The sequence below is a fragment of the Chrysemys picta genome, chromosome 4 (assembly GCF_011386835.1).
Source record: "Chrysemys picta bellii isolate R12L10 chromosome 4, ASM1138683v2, whole genome shotgun sequence".
Taxonomy (NCBI): domain Eukaryota; kingdom Metazoa; phylum Chordata; order Testudines; family Emydidae; genus Chrysemys; species Chrysemys picta.
The window spans coordinates 16,413,234-16,432,787 of NC_088794.1; the positions used below are offsets into that span (position 1 = coordinate 16,413,234).

At 47.5% G+C, this 19,554-nt stretch overlaps 1 protein-coding gene across 7 annotated transcripts in view; it reads left to right on the forward strand.

Annotated features, from left to right (window-relative positions):
• The window catches only part of PLXNA2 (plexin A2), a 328,426-nt gene that overhangs the window by 16,698 nt on the left and 292,174 nt on the right, over positions 1-19,554 (forward strand). Inside the window, exon 1 of one of the 7 annotated variants that reach the window (XM_042848962.2) lies at positions 15,828-15,940. The exons of the other annotated variants lie outside the window; for them this stretch is intronic. The gene's annotated coding sequence lies outside the window, so the exon portion shown is untranslated. Of the gene's footprint in view, positions 1-15,827; positions 15,941-19,554 lie in introns of those variants that run through there. 7 annotated transcript variants of the gene reach the window in all.

Sequence of the window (19,554 nt, forward strand, 5' to 3'; positions counted from 1 at the left end):
AGTCAATGGAAGCAGGACTGGGCCTGTATCAAGAACGTGTTTCCCGACGTCTAAGTAAAACACATTACTTTTAGTCTGGAGGGGGTTCCATTTTACATGGGTTCTCATCCTCAGAGCTTCAGTTAAAGTTCTGAGGTTCAAAGGCAAAATTTAACTTGAAACCATTTAATTTTGCTTGGTTTTGACCCAAAACAATTGGCCGGGCTTGTCTGACACACACGTCTCCTACATAAAAATCTCATGATTCTGGTAATTACGGGCCAGTAAGCCTAATTTTTTACTACCAGGCAAATTGGTTGAAATTATAATAAAGAACAGATTTATCCGACACATAGATGAACACAGTATATTGGAGAAGAGTCAACACAGCTTCTGTAAAGGGAAATGCCTCACCAATCTATTAGAATTCTTTGAGGGTGTCAACAAGGGTGATCCAGTGGATATAGTACGCTTGGACTTTCAGAAGGCCTTTGACAAGGTCCCACACCAAAGGCTCTTAAGAAAACTAAATAGTCATGGGATAAGAGGGAAGGTCCTTTCGTGGATCTGTAACTGGTTAAAATATAGGTAACAAAGGGTAGAAATAAATAGTCAGTTTTCACAGTGGAGAGAGTTAAATAGTGGGGCTCCCCAAGGATCTGAACTAGTGCTTTCACCATTTTCATAACTGATTCGGAGAAAGGGGTAAACCATTGAGGTGGCAAAGTTTGCAGACAATACCAAATTATTCAAGATAGTTCAGTCCAAAGCTGACTGCGAAGAGTTACAAAGGGATCTCACAAAACTGGGTGACTGGGCAACAAAATGGCAGATCGTGATGAAATTCAATATTGATAAATGCAAAGTAATGCACATCCAATCTGGACTGCTGGCACTGGTGTGTACCGTGGCCTTTCACAGCACTCTACTGGCAGTGCAGAGAGGGTGAAATTAACTGAGGGCCATATGGTGCTGGTTGCATTCACTGAAAGAAGACTGTTGTGAGTGGGTCCAAAGGAAGATTATTCTGATAGAACAGAGGGGGAGGGGAGCTCTAGGCATTTTGGAAATAGGCAAATTTTGCTGTTTCCCTGTGAAATATGGTCCTACAAGTCCTGGGTGAATATTCTGCATTACAGCCACTGCTGGATCTAGTCCAGTATAGTCTGGATGTAGGAAGGAAATTACTCAGTTGCTCTACAGACAAGTGCAGCTTTGAATTTGAAACAGGCCGGAGACAGCTGAGACTTCTAAACTTGTTTCCCAAGTGAGTCAAGATTTTGTTGGATGTATTGTCAGCAGAGCCAAGAGGCTCCAGTCAGGGGTCGGAAGCCCGTTGTGTGAGGCACTGTAGACACCCAAACAGCAGTCCCTGCCCCAGAGCGCTTGCGGTCTAAGCACATTGAGCGACAGCAGGTGGATACAACCAATATACAAAATGCAGATGGAGGGGAGACCGCATAAGAGTGAAAAAAGTGTATTTGGTCTAATAAGCCGCAGTCATGAGATGCCACTGTCTAGCCATTGCCAATAGTTTGGTAAGCATCGCGGCACGGGTGAGTTTTAAAGAAGGAGTGCAGTGGCTTTGCAGGTTTTTATGAGGCGCTTCTCTCGTCCATAAAGCAAGAGCGTCATGAGAGCTTGCGGGAAAGGTGGTAGCACTATGGGCTAGCAAACAAAACACTGGACGAGGAGACGGGAGACCCTAGGCTCCATTCTTACCTCTGCTGCTTAGGCAAGTTGCTTTGCTTTGCTGTGCCTCTGTTTCCTCACGCTCCCTCTATTTTGTCCGTTTGGTTTGTAAGCTCTCTGGGGCTGGAACTGTTTTTTCCTGTGTTTGTACAGTGCCTGGATCTCAACTAGCCTGCTGGACACCACCAAAATTAATAAGAGATGGGTCAGTCACTCTACCCTGGGCAGGCTTTTGGGCCCTCAGAACCGCATCATGCCGTCCAGTCGTCCTTGGTTATTTCCCTGCCTCCTGCGTGGTAACCAGGGCCGGCTCTAGAATTTTTGCCGCCCCAAGCAAAAACAATTTTGGCTGCCCCCCCCCCCCCCATTTTTTAATTACCCCACCCCCCGCCTCAACTCCACCCCTTCCCCAAATCCCCAGCCCTGCCTCCTCCCCCCAGGCGCTCAAGCCTAGGAGGGAGGAGGAGGCTCCAAGTGGCCGCGGCGCGGACGCCGCTTCTCCCCCTCCCTCCCAGGCTTGAGAGCCTGGGAGGGAGGGGGAGCAGCGGCGCGCGAATCAGCTGTTTCGCGCGCCGCGGCCGCTCGGGATCTCCCCCTCTCTCCCAGGTTTGAGAGCCTGGGAGGAGGGCGAGGAGCGGTGCGCGAGCGGCGGCAGCAGCAGCAGCGGAGGTGAGCTAGGACGGCCGGGGCACATTTTTAGGGGCGGCATTCTGGCGCCGGCCATGCCGCCCCTAAAAATGTGCCGCCCCAAGCACCAGCTTGTTTTGCTGGTGCCTAGAGCCGGCCCTGGTGGTAACCTCTGTTCATTGTTATGCACAGGCCTAAGCAGCTGCTTTCTCCATCCTGTTATCAGCTTGGTTGAAGAGGGAGAAGTTTCTAAATGACAGTACAATCCTTAGCGAAGAAACAAGAGTCAGTGTTAAAAATAAAGAAAACAAGACAGCTTGTTTCATCTAAACAGAAGGGTTATTAAATAAGCTTGAATTAATCAGTGATCTGCCAGCGCTCTGAAATTGAAAAGCAGGGAGAAGCTGAATGGGAAGAAGCCACTTTCCCAGGTAGAAATCTACATCAGAATCCTGCTGGAGGGATGCTAATGTGCTCTTCATGGTGGGAAGCATTGCCCGCTCCTCTGCTTCCTTGGGAAGGCGCTGAGAATAAACTAGACTCAGGGGCTCTTCAGCTGTCACTCTCCTCTTAGCCTGAGCTCAAAGGGTGCAAGTTACAATGTCTGGAAGGACTCCACCTGTCAGTGCCTGAGCCCTACTGGCAGGAGTTGGTGTTAAGGCTGAGAAGCCACTGGAGAGCTGCAGAGGATTTTCAATCTCTGTCCCATTTGCTCTGAATTCTCCCACAGCTGCCAGTTGTCACTCTCTGCAGCAAACTAGGAAGGAGCTGTCATGTTCATACCAATGCACTACATTTCCCCAGCATCTCAAAGCTCTCCATAAACATTAATTAAGCCTCAAACACCCTAATGAGGCAGTTTAACAGATGGGTAAATGGAGGCCCAGAGAGGCGAAGTTACTCCCCTAAAGTTGGTTACACTTCACGGCCCGAAATGTCCACTAAAGTTTATGCACAAAGCCAGGCAGGTTTGATGCACACTAAAGGGTTCTTTAGTGGCGTGAGATGTTCTGTACTGGCATAGACAATTTAGTTTGGCTGTTAACTTAAGGGCTTCTAACACTTGCATCTCCCTTACTGTCTATTAGATGCCATGCACACCAGTGGCACTACAGAAATAAACAGTAGTAATTTCGTAATGGAAATCCCAGTATTCTAATTGATGACTAGATTTTGGAACCAAGTAGCTGGCCTACTGGATTTCTTGGGTCCTGGGGCTACTGAAACCAACAAAGACCAATAGGGAGGAATCTGGCAATCTACTGGAATGTCCACTAATGTGTGCTTAGAGGCTGTGATAAACACATTTTATATACTGGAGTGGAGGGGGAAGAGTCAAATGTGGCAGAACTGGAATATAACACCCAAGAGGCCTGGCCCCATGCTAACCACAAAACATGTTCCATTTGAGTGCTTACGTGCACTTTTGCTCCTCCCCCGCCACGTTTATGGCTAAGTTATCCCTTCCCTTCCCCAGAATGATAAGAACTAGAGCAGGGATGGCCATTGTTAGGGGCTATATTTCAGTTGATGCTGCTCAGTGCTTATTTCAGATGCTGAAAAGATACCTGCCCGCCTGAAATGGAACCACATATCATGTTACCACAGATCACCTTCCAAACAGGGATTTGCATTGTGCACAAACACGCAGTTGTATGTTCTTAATAATTTCAGTGCTGCCGGCTGAGTGAACTCTAAAGCCGGACAGCTGGGGATTCAGCATTTCAGAACCTAATTTTAACAAATGTACAATTTCCTTGTTTATCTAGGTAACGGCACTGCGGCTGCAGTGTAAGTACATCTAGCTGCCATGGGGAGTATTCAGGATAATAAACACCACAATGCTGTGCTAGCTGGCACGGCCAAAGGCTTTTAGGCTTGGGGTTTTATTTAGATGTGGTTGGGGACCCATTTAATTTGGAACTGGGATTCGTTAGCTGCCTGCACTAATCTTGGAGTGGGTCCAGGAGAAGAGAGCACCCATTTTCCTCCTCCAGTTCCAAGGCCACTCTCTGATCCTCTCCCATGGTGGTGTACCATGGGGCAATCTGAGGTCATCTAATGGATAAAGCACTGGACTGGGACTCAAGAGACAAGGGGCTAGTTCTCCACTTTGCCTCTGACCTACTGTGTGACCTTGGCCAAGTCACTTAATCTGCTTGTGACTCAGTTCCCCATCTATAAAATCCTACCTCACGCTGGGATGATGTGGATAAAATCCATTAATGACTGTGAGATGCTCAGATGCTATAGTGATATAAGCACCCGGCTAGAGGTGTGACATCATTCAAAGCAACTGAGCCATTTACTCGGGTTTGGATGAAATAACCCCCCCCCCCCTTCCCAAAACTTGAATGAAACATTTTTAAGGTTGGAAAAAAATGGCCAAATTGTGACTCTCTCTTTTCATTTTTCAAGGCAATAAGAAAAAACTGCAGAGTCTGCACTGGATTTTGTGCTAAATGGTTGCATGGTGAATAAAGCCATCTTTCCTCTCTTCCCAGCCCCTTCCCCACTGATCTTGAGTACTTTAGAAGTCGTTTTGCAGCAGTAAGTTTAATGCCGAAAAGCTGCCAGCTGTACTCGACAAGATAACAGGTGCTGGGTAACAGTGCAATGAGAAGAAAAGGTGTCTTGTTTCTGCTACTCAGGTGTTCTAGGGTGGTGGTGAATTTTGCTGGTTCTCTTTTTGGGTTGGTTGGTACTTAAATTTAGAGAGTGTTTCCGGCTGAGATGGACAGCTGGATGCAGTTCATATGTTGCAGCCAGAGCTGGGATTCTGCTGGGATTTAAGGTGAAATCCTGGCTTCATTGAAGTCAGTGGGAATTTTGCCTCTGACTTCATTTGGGTCAGGATTTTATCTCTAGCGTGGAATACCTCCTGTGCCATTGCACACCACAGCTGTGACAGCATCATTGAGCTGCAATTCATAGAGTTAGCTGTGTCCATGTTCATTTGTATTACAATAGTGCCTAGAGGCCCCATTGTGCTAGACATATGACTGCAACTTGTCCAAGGTCACACAGAATCAGTGGCATGGCGTGGATTACCAAACCAGGTTTTCTGACTCTTACTCCAGTGCCCTAACCAGGAAGCCATGCTGGCTTGCTTGCATGTAGTACCTCTCCCCTGATGATTTCAGAGCATTTTCATCAACTAAACCTCAGAGACCTCCAATCCCCAGTGAGAAAAGCATTATCCCCATTTTACAGACATGGAAACTAAGGCACAAAGATTCGGGGGGGGGGGGAGGAGTGACTTGCCCAAGGCAACACAACAAGCCAGGCACAGTGGCAGTAAGGTAGGGTTACCATTCGTCCGGATTTACCCGGACATGTCCTCCTTTTGTGTGCTAAAAATAGCGTCCGGGGGGGAATTTGTAAAGCACTCACAATGTCCGGGATTTCCCCCCAGGCAGAGCGAGCGGCTGGGAGGGCTGCAGGAAAGTCCCGGGCTGGATTCCGGAGCAGCTTCCTCCTCCCACCCCCCCCTCCCTGCATTCTGAGCCGGCCGGCAGCTCCTCCTCCTGCAGCCCGCTCCGGCAACCCTGTGCAGGGCCAGGGACCGGGTTTTGTGTTGTGCAGGGGAGCTCAGCCATGTGTCCGGCTGGCACAGAGCCCAACACCCTGTTCTGAGCAGCAGGGTAAGGGGGGGCAGGGGGCAGGAGTGGGGAGAGGGATCGGAGCAGTCAGGGGACAGGGAGCAGAGGGGTTTAGATGGGTTGGGAGTTCTGGGGGGGGGCTGTCAGGGGGCAGGAGTGCGGAGAGGGATCGGAGCAGTCAGGGGACAGGGAGCAGAGGGGTTTAGATGGGTTGGGAGTTCTGGGGGGGGGCTGTCAGGGGGCAGGAGTGCGGAGAGGGATCGGAGCAGTCAGGGGACAGGGAGCAGAGAGGTTTAGATGGATCGGGAGTTCTGGGGGGGGCTGTCAGGGGGCAGGAGTGGGGAGAGGGATCGGAGCAGTCAGGGGACAGGGAGCAGAGGGGTTTAGATGGATCGGGAGTTCTGGGGGGGCTGTCAGGGGGCAGGAGTGGGGAGATGGATCGGAGCAGTCAGGGGACAGGGAGCAGAGGGGTTTAGATGGGTTGGGAGTTCTGGGGGGGGGCTGTCGGGGGCAGGAGTGCGGAGAGGGATCGGAGCAGTCAGGGGACAGGGAGCAGAGGGGTTTAGATGGGTTGGGAGTTCTGGGGGGGGCTGTCAGGGGGTGGGGAGTGGTTGGATGGGGCGTGGGAGTCCCAGGGGTCTGTCTGGGGGTGGGGGTGTGGATAAGGCTTGGGGCAGTCAGGGGACAAGAGGCAAGGAGGCTTAGATACGGAGTGGAGTCCCGGGGGGCAGTTAGGGGCAAGGGTCTCAGGAGGGGGCAGTCAGGGGACAAGGAACGGGGGGAGGGTTGGGGGTTCTGGGGGGGCGGGAAGTGGGAAGTGGGAGGGGCAGGGGCGGGGCTAGGGCGGGGCTCCTCCCGTCCTCTTTTTTGCTTGTTGAAATATGGTAACCCTAAGTAAGGACTAGAACCAGGCTCCTGCTGCCCAGTCCCCTGTTCAGTTTACTAAACCATGCTGCCTAAAAAGGCAACATGCCATCACAACTGCTAGGAAGGGACTTGCCCAAAGTCCTGCTCATTGGTTTTTCTGCTTCCCTTTATCCCAGACAGGCTGGTGTGTGTGTGGGAGAGAGATACGGAAAGGGAGGGGGAAAGAGAAGGCTCGTCCGGTACATTTGTTGCATAAACAATATCTGAGTCCGGACAAACTGAGTGCATTTTGTACATAATTCATGCCATTATGTTTGTTATCAAGGAAATGCCTTTTCACAGCTGGGTTTCATTCTCCCCTCCTTCACCCCACCCCAGTCCTGGAGGAAGCAATAGTCACAATACTGTACTTTGCCCTGCTATCTCTTTCCCCGAGAGCTGTGAACTAGCCTGCAAAATACCATCGTCATGAATAAGCAGCCATGAGGAAGAGGCAGGGCGGCGGGTATGTGGCCGTTAGGGTCACCAGTGATTATTGATTTTGGCTGCTAGAGTTAGCTCTAAGGATGTTGTGGTGATGGCTGTCTTAGTGAAATGTGAGCCAGTTTTGTGGGGAGACCCTCCATGGGCAGTGAAATAAGAAAATGAGGCATATGGAATGCGAGTACTTGTGGCACCTTAGAGACTAACAAATTTATTAGAGCATAAGCTTTCATGGGCTACTGCCCACTTCTTCGGATGCATATATGCATCCGAAGAAGTGGGCAGTAGCCCATGAAAGCTTATGTTCTAATACATTTGTTAGTCTCTAAGGTGCCACAAGTACTCCTGTTCTTTTTGCGGATACAGACTAACACGGCTGCTACTCTGAAACCTGGCATATGGAATGGTTTTAGCAAGCTATTCGAAGAGTTAACTGCTGCCAGTGCCATTCAATAAACAAACCTCTGTGATGCAGTCACTCGCTGTATCTTCCTCACCTTAGCATAGGCACCACCATACTACTGCCACTTGGAAAATGCAGTTTTTGATAGCCTCTCTTGTCACTAGGAGCTGTCTGGGTTCACAGCTAGCTGGAGTGTTAAATGCCCTGTGGGTGTTTCTCTGTGGAAACTGTAGTGTGTAAAGGTGCAACTGGATTCCTCTCTTCCGAGCTGGGCTAGCAGGAGAATCTTCAGGTGGGGACAGAGGCACATGGCAGAGCTGTGTATGAGACTCGACCAAAGCTCCTCATCTCATTGTGCCTGCACTCAGTCCCTCCTCTTCATGAACGAAACAAAGACTCATGAACTGTTCTGGCAGCATGATAATTAACCATTCAGGGCCCAGCATGTGGGAGGTCGTCAGGCCTCTTTAGTTTAATTACTTAGAACTACTTTTATTTATTTATTTATTTATTTATTTATTTATTTTTCTTTAGCAATAAAAAAGATGCCCAAACAAACAGCTGTAGGTGTCCTAGTAATTACCTTTATCCTGCAATATCAGAATGATTTCAGATCATATCATGCTGTGTAATTTTAGTTTGCATCGAATTCTGAAGTACGCCATTGGATTGACTCTTAAACTGTGAGAACAATATCTGGATTTAAAAAAAACAAACAAACAAACCTTGAACTTGATGTTTTCTTGCCGCTGATGATGAAATTTGGGGAGACCAAAATGCAAGAGCATCCTGCAGTTAGTCTGGATGAAATGATTTAAGGCTTTGAGCACTGGAGTGGCACCTGAGCTCTGTTCATAGCACTGCCACTGTGCTTTAGTTTTCTCATTTGTAAAATGGGGATAATGAAACCGACCTCCTTGGTAAAGTGCTTTGAGATCCATTGATGAGAAGTGCTGTATTAGAGCTAGGCATTATATGTTGTTGAATTACAGCCCTGCACTCAGACCAAATGTTGTGTGGGTTACTAGTATTGATCCACTGAAGGAAGCCCTGGACCATTTTCTGTCTGTCATGGAACACTTTCTACATGGGAATATCCTTTCCTCGCGGTGTGCAGAATTTTACCTTCACACAGGGCTGGCTCCAGCATTTTTGCTGCCCCAAGCAGCGAGGGGGGGGAGGGGAATCCACAATCGGCACTTCTGCCGCCGCCGCTTCATTCTTCAGCAGCAATTCGGCGGCAGGTCCTTTCCTCCGAGAGGGACTGAGGGACTTGCCACCGAAGAGCCGGACGTGCCGCCCAGCTCCACTGGCCGCCCCAAGCACCTGCTTGCTGCGCTGGTGCCTGGAGCCGGCCCCGCCTTCACACGTCCCTCGAAAACTTCAGCATTTTGGCTCTGGGAAAGAAACCTTCGTCCAATGTATTGGGGCTTTTACTACTGGTGGAAACAAGCTAAACACACTCTTATGGATGTGAAGTAACATTTCTGAGCGGTAGAGCAGATAGATACTGTGCTGTATTAGAGTGAAGCTCAATCTAATAATAGTGTGGAGTCTGCAAACCAGGATTCCATATTTTAATCACTGCAATTATATCTAAAGATGAGGGCAGAGCCACAAAGTTCAGATCTAGAATGGAAACTTCCCCAAGACCAGGGGTGTAGAGGTGGGTCGGAACTAGTTAAAAAATTAAGATTTTTGTGAAATTCTGATGCTTTAGAGATCAATAATGAAATCCTGGCCCCATTGAAGTTGATGGCATGGGAGTTTTGCCATTGACTTTGATGGGACCAGGATGTCACTCCAGGTTTATTCTCTGAAAAGCTCCCAAAAGTTCCAGTGCTGATCCGAGCTCTCAGTCAAGAAGTTCAGCTGTCTTGCAAGAATGGGCTTTTTGCTAAGTTTCCGGCCCTTGCTGTTCAGGTTCTGGATAGGAAACCTGGGGAGAAATGCTTAACTGAGCCTTTTGGAACCTCTAGAAATGTCTCTCTTCCCACCCCCTTCCCCCCTTTAGATTAGGTTCCAGAAATGTTCTCAAGTTTGTGTGGCAGGTGGAGGTGGACAAGGACCCTTCCCTAATAGGCATATCTGATCTATAGATAGAATGAGGAAAAGTTCTAATTGGGAACAGTCTGGTTCCTTGACTTTGGGGGCAATATTTTCTGGAATGGCAACTGGTATTTATTTTTTTAATTACCTCTTGAAGCTGGAGGTACAAATTCCAGCTTGAGGAGCCATACCTGTAGTAGCTCTGATCAAGCAAGCATAGTAAGAGGATCGTGTATCTGCAGCATTGCAAGCGGAAGAAGGGGCTAGCCTCCCCAGGTATGATCCCATCCAGGACACTAAGCATATTTGAGCAGCTAGCTAGTCCTGCAGTACACGCTACTTCAGCTCCACTGCTGTTTCTATCTTGATCAGAGCCAGTGTGAGTGTGCTTCCTTGAGCTGGAATTTACACCTCCAGTTCCAAGTATAGACATATCCTTAAAGTAGTGAGGAGAGGCCCCATTGTGCAAGGCACTGTACAAACAGAGTGAGGAAGTGTCCCTGCCCCAAAGAACTTGCAATCTAAATACACAAGATAGATTAAAAAGTGAGAGGGGCAACAGGTGCACAGAGATGGAGTGGCTTTCCCAAGGTTAAACAAAGGGTCAGTGGCAGAATCAGGTGCAGAATACAGGTCTCCTGAATCCCAATCCAGTGCCTCATCTATTAGACCACACAGCCTTCCCTGATAGGCTTGGGAAGCCCACCGATCAGGGCATCTGTTCTGTAGAGACATATGCAAGGCACCCAGGCTCCCACTTATTCCAGAATGGAGTATTTATTAAACAGATAAACTCTTTATCTGCCCCTCTTCCCAGTCCTCCCCTCGGATTGCTATCTATTGAACTGGAATCAGCACACACGAAAGAGGTCAGAATGGTAAAGGGATGAGACTGCTCCAAATTAATGGTCCTTGTATTTTAGTTTATACCATGTAGCTTGTAAGGCCTGCCCTTTTGATGACCCTTTTTACCATAAAGGGAATACTGGGGAATTTCTGACATGCTGTGACATATGGAGGAGGTCAGCAGGGTGAGCTAGCATAACTCCCTGCTCCTGGCCTCATGGTAATGAATCTTAGTTTGACTGTACACAGCACGCGGGGCAGAATCAGCCAGCGGACTAGAAAGTGCTTAGCAGAGGGTAACTGTAGCCAAACCCCCACCCCAAACTCTTAAATTTCTGAAGAGGCTTCATAAGTCAATAGGACAACTCCAACCTTTCATGGCATTAAGAGAAAGACAAACATGAGAAGGGTTTTTATTTTTCTGCTAAGCATCTCTCAAGACTCTGTGTGGTTCCCAGGCCTTGATAGCAGCACATTGGGACAAACTGAGAAAAATGTATAGAGAAGTTAAGTGATGGACGCCTATCTCTGTACAGGTTAGAAGTTGGTCAGTATTTTAATGCTGTGCCTTACTTCTCCCAGCTGCTTGTCTTTTGTGGACTGCTGTTCAGGTGAATGTGGCAGAAAGTTCAGGTCCTATGTGCTGTATGGTGGTAGATACTTCTGCGGTCTACAACATCCTCTGTCTTCCCCTGCAAGAGGGCAGAAGCATCAAGAGCCCTGCAGAAGTGCAGAGCTACATTGCTGACTCATCCAGGCACCCTGACCAGATGGATCTCATTTGCTCCAGTTCATCAAAGATAAAAAGGCTGAGCCTCTCTCCTCCTCTCTGAAGGGAGAGGAAGAGGATGTAACAGGCAGGTCTGAAAGGGGAAGTCCTGGGAATAGCTGGCATGGGAGGGAATGAGGGCCAAACTTATGTGCACTGTTTTGAATTACAGCCTTGCTTTCAGGGCTTCATGGTGCTAAGATAATGTGGGAGTTGAATAAAGGGTAACTGAAATTGACGAAAAGCCCCGCAAAGGGTTATCTTGTATTGGATGACAGGTCCAAAGAGATTCCCACAGCCAGTTGAGTTGCACCTAAATGGATCTCTCCTCTGTCTGCCCCTCTTTCATCTGCTCACGGTAATGACAGAGTAACTGCCAGGATTCATCCAGAGAGCAAGCATGCATTCAGCTGAATGTGGTGCAGTGTCCCTCTGTGTTATGTGATGTCATTGTGAGATAGTGATGAGTCAAAAATGGAATGAGGCTTTCTATTTAACTTTCTTTCTGGAACAGAGGGACTTTCTTTTGACTTTCCGCCAGAAGCCAACAGGGATCAGAAAGACTGTTTGGAGCAATTGGCAGGGCTGTGAGTCCAGACACTCGCAAACCTGTTTGGGGTTGGATTACCAAGGGGTGTTTAGAGTCAGCATTAAGATGTATTGCAAGAGCTGGGCTGGAAAACTAGCCAGAGCAAACCTTCTTGTGAGGGGTTGGACACCTGCATGTATGGCTGCTGCTTCCTTCTGGTATTTCAGCAATGCTGGTCCCAGCCAGAAGGCAGAAGTAGGGGAAATGTAGTCACATGATTCACAAGAGTTCTGAGTTTGGTTCCAAAGAAGAAGAAGGGTCAATAGCAGGGGGATTGGGAGAGTCTCTCAGAGCAGGTTTTACATCCCTAATATCTACCCATTTCCCTGCCTGGGCAAAATGTTGTGCTTGGATTTGTGTGTTCCCAGATCCTACATTCCCAAGGTCCTCATAAAGAGAGCTGGATATCAGCGTGTAGACCTGCTATGGGGATCTGAGTGTAACTCTCACTCCCTTGGCCTAAAGCACAAAAGGTGGCAGGCCTGTTGTCTTTGGCTTTCCCCTGGCACAGTCATTTACACTAGTCACTGTGAAGTCCGTGCAAAATGCACTGGCGTAAATGACGACACAAAGCGCAGAACAGTGGTGAATTGGACCCCATATAAGTGAGTGGGGAATCCTAGTTCAATGAATGTAAAACGCTACCAAATCACAATTCATAGTGTTTTGTCTCCGCAATGCCCAGGTTCAAGGCAATGCAAAATCCTACATCTTAGGATCTTTATGCCTTTCCAAATACACTGGCCATGGGGTCAGCCAGGGAGCTGGAGGGCTAAATGAAAGCTGAGCACAGCCAGTCTCTACAGGGGGGAAAAGGGGGATTCATGCATACATTAAACCCTATATGGCTAACTGTACCCTTTTAAAAAAAGATTCTGTCTTAATGAAGCGAACGCAGCTGCTGCACCGGCGACATCTAAATTGTTCCTTTGGTCCTGTCACTTTCCGCAGAAAATTCTCCTTTATTTCTGTTTTAATTTTCCCTTTTTTATCGCGTGCATAAAATAACACTAATGACAATCTGCAGCGTCTGGGAGTGAGTGACAGCTGAAATCAGAGAAATGACTAATCGTGCCTCCTGCAGCCCTGTCACATGGAGATTAAATGAGCCCTTTTTTTTCCCTTCCCCCCTCAATGAGAATCATGGGCATTTGAATAATAATATTATAGTCTCCATTAGGATGACAGTGGGGGGAAAAAATCATCTCAGACCCATGATTATGCCTTCAATCTAATAATTATTTAAATACCAGATAACTCCTTTCAGTCTAAGTGAAGCCTTTCAGCTGCCTGGGTTTATATTGTGTCCCTGAATTTACTCTCCCTTTCGCTTTGTATTGCCAAGTGGATCCCAGATTGCTTTTAAGGTCACATTTTAGACTAAATTATACCCTGCTCACAAAAACAAAAAAGGCATCAAATAGTATTAAGGATCCGAGTTACACTCGCCCGAGCACGCCCGTTTTCCCCGTACGAGCATCCAACTCAGTGTTTAACTCTTCCAGCTGTGAATAGCTGCCCTCAGACCTCTCCACTGGCTCCTGATTGAACTGAAAATTGCCCTCCTTGGGTTTTGAAGCTCTCTGTGCCACAAAGCCCGTCTTATCTCTACTGCATTCCACACAGGCCCCCCCTGTCTGTGCCTTCACACAATCTCATCATCCCTGGTGCCGGATCCACTTTCTCTGATGCATCAGGCCTCAGGGATAACCTCCTTGTATACTGGTACTCTTTAAATCTCCCCTGAAAGTGCACCTCCTTCTCTTTAATATTTCTCTCTCTAGGTTAATATTCACGGTAGCTTTGCAAAACCCATTGAGAATGTCGTAGTTGTGAAAGGCACTTTGCAAAATAAGGCACAGCATAGAGCTGGCCAGACCACGACAATTCAGGTTTACAAAAAACATTGACATTTGTTTTCGTTCCTGGTTGTAATGCAAACAGAACTTTTCAAAGGGTTCTATGAAACAAAATTGCTTTTCTTCCAACAAGGAACAAAAATACATTTCAAAACCGTTAAACATTGTGCATCATGGAACTGTTATTTTCCAGCCTTGTTCTGCATAGTGCATTTTCTGATCAAAAAGGCTAGATTTTCATGCACGCTTTTTCTCTCTCTACGTCCTTTTTCATCAAAATCGATGTGTTTTTGGAAAACACTTCAGCTTTGACAAAAAGGCTTTTTTTCTTTTTTGACAAACATTTCATCAAAAAGTTTCTCACCAGCTCTCATACGTTGGCAATAAAGTGACGATCGGGAGGATGTGGTCCCCTTCCCTCTCTGATTGGTGGCGGTCAGGTATTAGACACCTTGAGCAGGGTTTCCAAAGAAGCCTGAGGGTGCATCTCATCTCACTAGGGGAAAAGGTGTGTTCTCATCATGTGTTAGCCAACACATGGTAACTAATTTGAGGTAACTCCTAGTGAAAACAAGACAGGTTTGTAGTTTGAATATGAGTTAGCAGATAAAAGGAAACCCAAGGCTTCCTCCTACTCTTCACCTCAATCTCCTGGCACATATGAGAATAACCAAGTGCCTTCTCTTTTTGCTAGGATTTCACTGCGTGTGAGCTCACACATACCCTTTTTCATAGGCTTGTCTATACTGAAAACATTGCAGCGGCACAGCACCATCCTCCACTTCCCTGAGAGGCAGTAACTGGGGTTGGCAGGACAATTCTCCTGTTAATCTAGCGCCGTCCACACCGGGGATTAGGTTGGTTTAACTGCGTCGCTCAGAGATGTGGATTTTTCAACCCCCTGAGTGACGTAGTTGGACCAACCTAATTTCCTAGTGTAGACAAGGCCTCGGGGACTTAGGCACACAACTCCCATTGCACGTCAATGGAATTTAGCTGCCAAACTCCCTCCTTGGACAATCGCAGCCCTGGTTCCTTGGTTACTTGAACAATATTGATTTAGTACTCATTTGTTCCCTAGATAAATGTTTATCCTCCTCTGCTCCTTCTGAGAGAGTGATGTTCACAAGAGCACCCGTGGCTAGTAAGGGGGAAGGAGGTAACGGAGTTCCCTTAAGCAAGAATTTCTCATGGCCCGTTCCAATCCAGTGAAATTCTTTCTTTGCTTTCTAAATTTCCATCAGTTTGTGTTCTCTGCCATGGAAAACCCCTTTGCCTTGGTATGGGGTAGAGAGAAGTGTTTTTTGATTGAGCTGTGTTTAGTGTGGGGGGGGGGAGGGGAAATCTAATTTGGCCTTTGAGATCATCATTTACGAGAAATCTTCTCTATACAGCAATGACCAGAGTTCCCTTCTGACATGCACTGTCCCAGCTAATAACTCGGTTCTGGCTAGGAGGTATTGGGTTCTGAGATGCCACAATTCAGTGGTTCACTTGGTACATAGGGGACGGGGGGCGGTTCTTTCTTAGACATTAAACTGAGCAAACTGGAGTTATTCCGCAGCCTGCCCTGGCTGTTGCTCAGTGGGATCCTTGTACCTGCACATCCGGAATCTGTGTAAATGTTTTCCTTTGTTCCTCCCCTGCGTCCAGTTTCCTGGTATTTCCTTCCGCCTAAAACAACAAGGCAGGACATTCCTAGCCTGCAACGCTGTTGCTAATTTCACGTGCAGGCCGCTCGGTGTCTCTTTTCAGGCTGTGCTGTCATCTTATCCAAGAAGAAAGCTGCCCCGAAAGCGTGGCGCTTGCGATCAGGTCATCAGTGTTTACTGCAGGTTATCGGCAACTCTTGTATGCCTGAAGAGCAGTTAGCAGCGTGGAGAGCCTTCCTCAGAGCAGAGACTCGGGAGCCACTTGATTCTGCCCTTTTGAAATGTTCCCAAGCCAGAAAAGGGAGAGTTTTAAAAAAACATTTGCTTGGAAAATTAATGAGAGGAAATGTGCGAGTGAGGCTGATCTGAAAGGTTAGCTGGCAACTCTGGCGGCTGACTGCTCTGTTTCCACTCTCTCATTCAAGTTCAATGCAGAGTGACTCCTCTTCTGCCACAGCCTTCCTTACAATATCTGGAGCCACAGCTTCACTTGGAGAGAGACCTCAGATTGCCACAACCAGAGGTAAAAATTAAGAGACCACAAATATGAAGTGGGCATTTCAGGGAAGTATCACTTAGGGCAATTACAGGCTTCTAGTTCAGCTACCTCTGCCCTGTCTTATCGCTAACAATGCGATTAGAGATGGCTGTTCGGGGATTGAGTGGCTTATTTACCTTTCAAAAACACCTGTCTCTCTTCCCAAGGTTAGCAAGCAAGTGTCCGTTCAGTGACACTCGCTTGTGAGTGGTACATTTTTGGGAGCGTTAGCAATTTAAATACTGAAAACCATATCAGAGTCAATCAAATCTTCATTTGCCTGCAAGTGAGAGGTGCTGAATTGGGGAGCTCTGGAGAGTAAAGTCCTGTCTTTATTCATAGCACAGGCAATAGTAGTGCAAGCTCTCTTACTCTGAAGTGGGGGAGACCACATACGAGAGACAGAGGAATTCAGTCCGTGGTTTCTAAGGCCTTGTAATGATGGTTTCTCTTGCATCAGTGTAACTGTACTAGTGCAAAGCCCTGGTGTAGACGCCTGGCATTGGTATAAACGGTGGTTTACATGACTACACCTCACCCCTATGCTGCCTTAGTGCAAGTTACAATTCACACCAATACAGCGTGTCTATACTAGGGGAACTGCACTGTTTTAACTGCATTTGTTGTAGTCTGACACTGATGCCAAACACCCAGAGTAGCAAAGACTTAACACTGCTTACTAATGGAACAGGCAATTTTACCACAGGCTGCAAAATGGACTCTTTCTCCTGAGGGTGATTCAATAAACCAAAGCCTGAAATGCTAAGCTGGAGACGAGTACGTCTTGCACTGGGATAGTGTGATAAGATTGGTTGCTGCAATCGTCCTGTCCTCCGATTTGTAAGGGATGGAGAATTATGCACTTTGGGCCATTTCTCCAAACTGAGCTGCTGTTCCATTCTTAGCCATTTAGATTGCTATGGTAATGGGCAGTATTAAATCTCCTAAGATGTGCTTTGAATTAGCCAATTAGACCTTCACATACGCCATTTAGACAACTTGAAAATGTTTCATCTTTCCAAATCCCAGCTCTGGTTTGGAGGCAGCACTGGTCTAGTGCGTAAAGGAGCAAACCAAAGAGGTAGGACACCAGGATTTTATCCCCCTTTCTATCATTGATTTGTGCAACTCTGGGCAAGTTATTCTCTCTACCTTTGTTTTCTCCCTCTGTAAAATGGGAGAAGGACACTATACAACTTTGCAAAGACCGAATAAAGGCCTTGGTGAAATGCAAAACATTCTGTGCTGGAGCCCTTAGAAGAGTTATTCCCAAGCATTGCAAAGTGCATTTTAGGCTTTGCTCCTAGTGCCCTAGGGCTCCCTCTTGCTACCTTGGTGATGTGCCTGTGTGCTGGATCTCAGTGCACCCCTGTTTCTGTCTTTTCTTCCCTGTGAGCGCTCTCTGCTCTATCCCGCAGTAAGTCCTGGACTGCTCCAAATGACTCAAGCCTGCACTGCTGAATGGGAGGTGGTTAGACAATGGATGGTACAGCCAGAATCTTAGCCTGGTAAATTAACAGGGATATTCAAAAAGAGGGTGAAACCTACTTTGGAATGTAGACCTTGCTTGCCGAGGCAGACCCATCCAACACTGCTGTGTCACAGTCCTTAACCATTAGCACTGGTTGGCACTTCACTTCCGGCATCACTTCATTGCCAGTTAGTACCTGGGTTATGTGCACTGACGCTTGCAACTGAATTACAGTGCTTGTTTCAAAGAGTCATTTTGCTGGATCCCACAGGCTGTTTGTTTTGGGAAAGGGACCAGCACCAAGACAATGTGTAAAGGAATAATGGGGAGCCGGTTCTCCCAGCGGTCAAGTATGGATGTGATTCCCTCCCAAGATATCTCCTGGTGGATTATTTGCTAATACAGTTAGATCTTCCTCTTGAAATCTGCCTTCTAAGTCCTTATGTGGCCCTCATTCCCATAGGATCTGAGAGCACCTCATAATTATTACCAGATGTTATCCTCATAACAATCCTGTGCAGTGGGGAAGCATCACCTCTGGTTTGCCGATTGGGAACTGAGGCACAGAATAAGTGATTTGCCCAGGGACACCCAGGGAGTCTTTGGCAGAGCTGGGATGTGAACACAGGTCTCCTGAGTCCCAGTGCAGTGCAGTGCCCTACGCAATAGACCTTCCTCTCCTGCCATCTGGATCGGTTGTTTACTCCCTGGTGGATCTGGACAATACCTGAAGGGTTACAGCTCTCAGACACCTCTTCTTTTACACCCCAAATGACCTCCAGCCACCACAAACATGGTGTTCCTGTCTGTTGCTGTTGTGAAACAATTTGCATCAGAAATATGGGGTGATGACACTGAGGCTTTTGTGGAAGATTATGACTGTCTTAAAGCACTAAATCCTGCATTGTGCATTTGGCCCGTTCTGCTGGTGCCTTTTAGCCCGAGAGGTGGCTTAAAACATCAGGTTTGAAATACTTAGACTCCCTGGCACAACAGGTGCAATCGGATCCCAGCGCAGCTGATTCGGCTCTTCATCCTTCCACGGACGCTACGTTGATTTCCATGCAGTTTGCTGCACAGCCTTGTCTGCACTAGAATTTTTGGGGTTAAAATTTCCAGTTGTTCAGCTCTACCAATGCCACCACCAGCAGGACAGCTGCTGTAAGCCTTAGCAGCCAGAGTTTAAGCACCATGCCAGCTAGACTTGCTCTGAGCATGGCTAGGTGACGCTGATGAAAAATCCAGTAGCTAATCTATGCCTTTGTCCCACCATCATCGGAGAAGTATTTGCCTTTTGGAGAAGAGCTTAAAAACTATATTCTGTATGATTATTTGAAGAACATATGGTTCTTTTCATGAAAGGAGACTTTTTTCCCCTGGTATCATTGGCCAGAATTTCCCTCCTCCTCCCATCCTATATGTCAGTCCTGTTTTCTTCTGTTCCCAGGTAGAAGGGTAGCCTTGTGACTAAGGCATGGGGGAGGGATAGCTCAGTAGTTTGAGCATTGGCCTGTTAAACTCAGGGTTGTGAGTTCAATCCTTGATGGGGCCTCCTAGGGATCTGGGGCAAAATTACTACTTGGTCCTGCTAGTGAAGGCAGAGGGCTGGACTCAATGACCTTTCAGGGTCTCTTCCAGTTTAAAAAATTTGGGGGGGCGGGATAGTTTAGTGGTTTGAGCATTGGCCTGCTAAACCCAGGGTTGTGAGTTCAATCCTTGAGGGGGCCACTTAGGGAACTGGGGTAAAAATCTGTCTGGGGATTGGACTAGATGACTTCCTGAGGTCCCTTCCAACCCTGATATTCTAGGACTCAGGAGATCTGGCTTCAATTCCTGCCTGCCCCAGACTCCCTGTGTGACCGTGGACAAGCCACGTAATCTCTCTGGGGAAGATTTGCAAAAGGCAGTTAGATGCAAGTCCAAGTCAGTGGAAGTTGGTGCTTTTGAAAAGCTCCCTCTTTGTGCCTCACATCACCATCTGTAAAATAGAAACGATGCTTCCTTTTTCGATTACAAGCTCTTTGCAGGAGGGACTTGCAGTGGAGCCTCTATCAGCTAACTCGGCATGAATAATAGAGCTAGGGGGTGTGGCGTGTGTAGAACTTTTGAGACCCTTAGGCACAAAAGG